Source organism: Macaca nemestrina, unplaced genomic scaffold (assembly GCF_043159975.1).
Source record: "Macaca nemestrina isolate mMacNem1 unplaced genomic scaffold, mMacNem.hap1 Scaffold_95, whole genome shotgun sequence".
NCBI lineage: Eukaryota > Metazoa > Chordata > Mammalia > Primates > Cercopithecidae > Macaca > Macaca nemestrina.
In genome coordinates this window covers 84007-89675 of record NW_027257886.1, presented here as the reverse complement: position 1 = coordinate 89675, position 5669 = coordinate 84007, and the positions used below count along the sequence as shown (strand labels likewise).

At 36.5% G+C, this 5669-nt stretch overlaps 1 pseudogene; it reads right to left on the bottom strand.

Annotated features, from left to right (window-relative positions):
* Positions 1-440: 440 nt before the first annotated feature.
* On the bottom strand, positions 441-5516 carry LOC139361696 (zinc finger protein 705A-like; annotated as a pseudogene).
* Between the last annotated feature and the right edge of the window lie 153 nt (positions 5517-5669).

Below are 5669 nucleotides of genomic sequence, written 5' to 3'. Positions count from 1 at the left end.
ATCCAAGTAAAGTTTTCTTACGTTATTTGACAACAAATTGCACATAAAAACATTTTCACACTGAACGCAGAGCTAGAGATTCTCTACCTGAAAGTCCCACACGTTTTAAATTATTAAAACTGTTGCTGAAGACTTTTAGTTTATCATGTTGACAGTTTCAACTCTCTCGTGTCATTTATGATCAGATCACTAACAAGTCTTTGGTACACACATGTCGTACAATTTCTCTTCCATATGAATTTATTGATGTGGATTGAAGAATAAAGGCAACTGAAGTAACGTCCATGTTGGGTATAGTAATTCTTCAAAATGTGAGTCCTTTGGCATGTTTAGATGTTACAACTACAGCTGAAGTCTCTTCCATATTCCTTACGTTCATCATTCCTAACACCATGTCATCTAAAGTCAGAATATGTTCTGAAGACATTTATAATTTTCTCTCCAGGGTAAATTTTCTGATGTTATTTAAGATTAGTACATTGACTGAAGGCTTTCCCACATAAATGGCATTCATATGGCTTTTCTCCAGTGCATGTTCTCTCATATCATCTAAGGTCAGAAGATAGACTGAAGGCTTTCCCACATAGAAGACAAGCATGTGGTTTCTCTTCAGTGTGAATTCTTGTGTGTCCTCGAAAGCCAGAGCTTTGACTAAAGACTTTCCCACTTTTATCACATTCATAACACTTTTATCCAAGGTGAGTTCTCTTATGTCTTTGAAGGTTAAAGGATTGAATAAAGCCTTTCCCACACTGATGACACTTATACGGTCTCTTTCCCGTGTGAGTTTTCTCATGTCTTCTAAGGTGAGAACGCTGAGTGAAGGATTTTCCACATAGATGACATGCATATGGCCTGTTTCCAGTGTGAGTCATCTTGTGCTGTCTAAGGTGAAAGCAATTAGTATAGGCCTTTTCACATATATTACATTGATATGATTTACCTTTAGTATGAATTTGTTTATGTGGTTTAGGGGACAACTGATTACTAAGGGATTTTCCACACTGTTTGCTGATGTAGGGTTTCTTTCCACTCTGAGTTAACAAACACTGAGTCATTGTGGAACTGTGAGTGCAATCTTCTCCCAAATCATTACATTCAAAGGGATCCTCCAGAATGAGAGAGTTCTCCTTTAGGGACAAAGATTAAAAGCTCTTAATGATTTACCAACATACATCTATACATTCATTTCAGCACCTTTGAATCCTAGACCAACCATTCAGTGGTAGAGCCCAGTTGAAATCTTTCCAATGTTACTCGTGTGAAAGGAAATTAAATTTTGGCGCCCCAAACTCATTTAACCAAAGGGAAAAATCAAGCTGGGAACAGGGTCACACAAACCTGCCTCCCCGTTCTGGTTCCTAAATAATATGGCTACAAGATGAAAAGCTACATGCCTCCCCCATATTTTGCCCACAAGGAAATTCCTGATGAGCTGTTAAAATTACACCATGACAATGCAAACTGATAGCTTGTCTTTACAGGCGCAGTCATCCCCAGTTCACCAGACACAAATGCATATCCAATTGTTTCCCTGCCCCATTTTGCCTATGTTGTCTTATATAAAATGCAGCTTTCCTGCGTTATTCCTCTGCCTCATTTGTTTATGTCATCTTATGTAAAAAAATCCAGATTCACTGAGCCAGAAAAATTCATGAATGACTATTTTTTTCTACCCACCTTTTACATGAAAATTGTGTACTTCTCAATATCCCACCCTCTCCCCCTTTAAATTTGGAGAAAATTATCTTTGGAGAAAGGTATACACCTGTCCCCCAGGTGCATGTCCTTAACTCTGGCAAATACATCTCCTAAAATGATTGAGACTTGTCTCGTCATTTTTCTCGATTGACACTTGCGTACACATTATCTCCTGCAGATACAGATATTTTCTGTTTTGTAAGATCCCAACTGCAGAGTTATTCCATTAATTGTGATGATATCAATATCTTTCAAAGTCTGAGCATGAGTAATGTATATGCACTTGTTCTATTTTAAAGATCTCATGTTATGGTTTAGAACACAGGTCACTTTATTCACTGAATTCAAAGTATCCAATTTTTTTTTTTTGCTTAGAAAGCACTTAATGCCAGCCTAATTACACTCAGGTGACTGTGCGTCATTACTAACTTAACCCATTACCAGGTCTTTAACTTAGATGACTGGTGTACAGAGCTATAAAACTCACCATTGTCATACCGGTGGATGCATCTTTTCTGATAGGATGCATGGATATAGTGTGTTTTTTCTTAAGGGCACTTTCCTTGTCTGAAATAATTGAAAAATAAATTGTTACCTTGGTATTATGGTAATAAAATTGTTTGAAAAACCCCAAGGCCTGTTTACTTTTTTTCAAAAATTGACACTTAGATGTGGCAAATGTGTCAAATGAAGAAAATACTTCAATAGAAGAAACAGATTGTACAGCGTCAGCAATTATAAAAGAGTTTTAAAATTAAAATGTGAAAAGAGTTAAAATGGACATGAGATATCAGGCAGGTAAATAGAGGGATAGTCTTCACAGGGGTATCGGGAAAAGAGTCGGCATGTGACAGTTTAACCCCAACAAGTACATGAATTATCCTTTTCCCGAAAGTAAAAGAAAAGGCAAGAGGACACAAGAGTAGCATCTGACATATGAATAAAATGATAATAACATCTAAGGAATTCTGCTCCAGTAGCTTAACCTACATTTTAGAAATTACCACTCATTTAATAAAACCGCTAATTAATATTTGACTGATATTATTCATTGACAAAGCACCTCCTCCTATTAGAGCACAGGACCCTGTTGCTTACCCAGATTCTGGCCTTGGGGAAATTCCATTCCTTCCCACCAGAGCTCTTTTCCTTGCTCCAGCTGCAAAGTTATATAGGATTTGCTTATCTGGTACCCTGTTAGTGGAAACAGTATATGTGTTTTGAGTTCACTGACAATAAATGTGCATTATCACCAACTGTAAGGCAGGCTATCAAGGAAGAATAAAAACAGTGAAGGTCAGCTCAGGCCACAAGACCTAGAACACAGAAAACTCCCCAGGATTTTTTTGACCCAACATGAGACTAGAAAATAAATCCAAACGAAAGATCCATCAGGAAAAGGAAATTCAAAACAGTCAGGACCTATGAATGCTGAGTCCATGCCTAAGTTCCAAGACACAATGCCTAATACACAGTCTTTTCAGAAACAGATTAATTAAATCTCTGCACAGTATGTTTATTATTATTCTTATGCAGAACAAAAAAAAATTTGATTTACAAAAATAATTGATGTTCTATACAGAAAAGATATTGCTATTGTTTTCACTAATTGGTCTCAGCCTAAGCATAGCGACTAAAGCAGAAGAGTTATTTAGAAAATATTTAATTTAATACATTGAAAATATTCATTAAGTTCCCAGGTCTGTTCTGATTATTAGACACTGAGTACCAAGGAAATCATGAAATCCTTGTCAAGATTACATTCTAATTGAGTGACAAACTAAATAAAACAAAATAAAATAAAATAGAATAAAGATATTTCTTTCAGACAGATTTAGAGAGCTCAAACTTTTTCAGATAAGATCTGTGAGAGAATCAGAGAAGAGATTAGAGTTAGATATGGGGAAGCTGTTCCAACACTTATTGAATGAATGAGTCAATTTGTGTCTACATATGTATGTGAATGTTGAGGGACTCACAGAGGGACACCAGGTGACTGTTGTTTTCCAGCATTACATCTCTGTACAGCTTTCTCTTGGACGTGTCCATCATGGCCCACTCTTCCTGGGTGAAGTCAATAGCTACATCTTCAAAAGTCACTTTCTTCTAAAACATCACAGACATTTTAGTTTAGACAGAGAATCCCTTTTAACGTCCAGAGGAGGAAGGCTGAGATGACATAGGTAGGAGCTGGGTATGCAGAACACTCAGTGTTTTAGTTTCCAGCCAGTTCATTCTCAATACTAAGCTGGTATCTGCCTTTCAGATTCACTCACAGAGACACACCCACTCTTAATCCATTAAACTTTACTATGAAGAAATATCGCATGAGATGTGGTGCAATATAGCCCAGATATTTTTCAGTAATGTGTTAATCACCTGTACATAACTGATTATAAAATTTTCACTTGAACCTTCATAAATAAAACAAATTTACCATGAATTTCAAGTAAATTACAGATTTGTCACAAGGCAAATAATCATGATTTACTACTTTTGAAACATGACCGTGATTAAATAAATTATTTCTCTAGATAAACCACAGGTTTCTCACCAATCAAATGGTTAAAAGACCTATTATGTGCTTTGAATAATCTAACGAAGTAATAGAAAACATGTTTCCTATCTAGCAAATATTTATTAAATACATGTCATTGGTCCCTTATTCATTAAAAAGTTAGAAAGTAATGAACCAGACTCCAGCATTCTTCAGAACTGAACAAGTTTTACACAGAATATAGGATTCAATTTATACATAGAGTCACTCTAATGTTATGTAATTCAGGTGTTCATGACAAGGCTTGAAGACAGTCCAGCAGCACAAGACAAGACCGCTGAGGCTGCTACACTGAGGAAGTCTTAGTCTGATGATTCCTGTGATATGAAGCCTCCTGTTCTTAACTTTCTCTGGGGAATCCAAACATCAGTTATCACTGCCTCTCTTTTAACTTTACCTTGTCACTTTGCTTGTTCAAGGATAAAAAGGCCTCTTTACTGTTTTGTTTTTTTCTAACCAGCCCTTATAAAGCATTTCCACAGAACCCTAAATTGTACTCTATCTACTATAATCCTTCTCCTGAGTGTGCAACCATAATTAAGTAATTGTATTTTTTATATGTTACTTTCAGTTACCAGAAGGCAAAAAGGTTAATTATCAAAAGGTAAAATGAATGGGGATAATAATAATAATGACTTCTTTAGTTGTCCTTTTGCAAAGTTTTTAAAAGCACAAATATATTTTATCAAACTCTCCTTTTTCCTCAGCACTGTGCAGCTCTTGCCCAAGGCCTGTCACACGGGATTTATTGAACTCAGCTGCTAGAACATCAGCCTCATTATTGGGCTGTGATCTTCTGCTCTTCACGCATCTCTATTGCCTGCATTCATCACAATCCTAAGTCTATTTCAGCCAACGGTACAGTTAATGGGTCAATTATTTCCCTATGAGGTTATAGGATGGATAGAAGAAAAAGAAATACATAAATGAGACCTCTCATGTCTTTTTTTGTAAATAGCCTGAATAGGGGCTGGAATAAAGTAGTGTAATATTAGAAATTATATTGATAATTTAGGAATCTTTGACACATGATACCCAACCTAGAGTCCTGAGAAAACTTAATTGGAGGCCAGATACCTGAAAGTCTCCTGATTGCATTTGGAACACCCAGGCTGGATGGATTTTGCATCATGAAAACAAACAAAAAAAAAGAATAAAAATGAAACACCCATGCAAACTGGAGAAAACTGCCCATTTGCCAGCAATATGGGTGTAATTTCAGTAGAAAGAGGCATGCCCTACTCACTAGTGAATGCATTGTCAAGAACTCAGTCTCTCTCTGTCTTCTTCTGGATTTCCACTTGCAGACACTTCAGGCACTAAGAAAAGCTGAAGTTGGAGAAAGAACACGTGAGACACCAGCCTTGTACACAATTTTCAGACCAACCTGTGATGAAAAGCCAGACCTTCA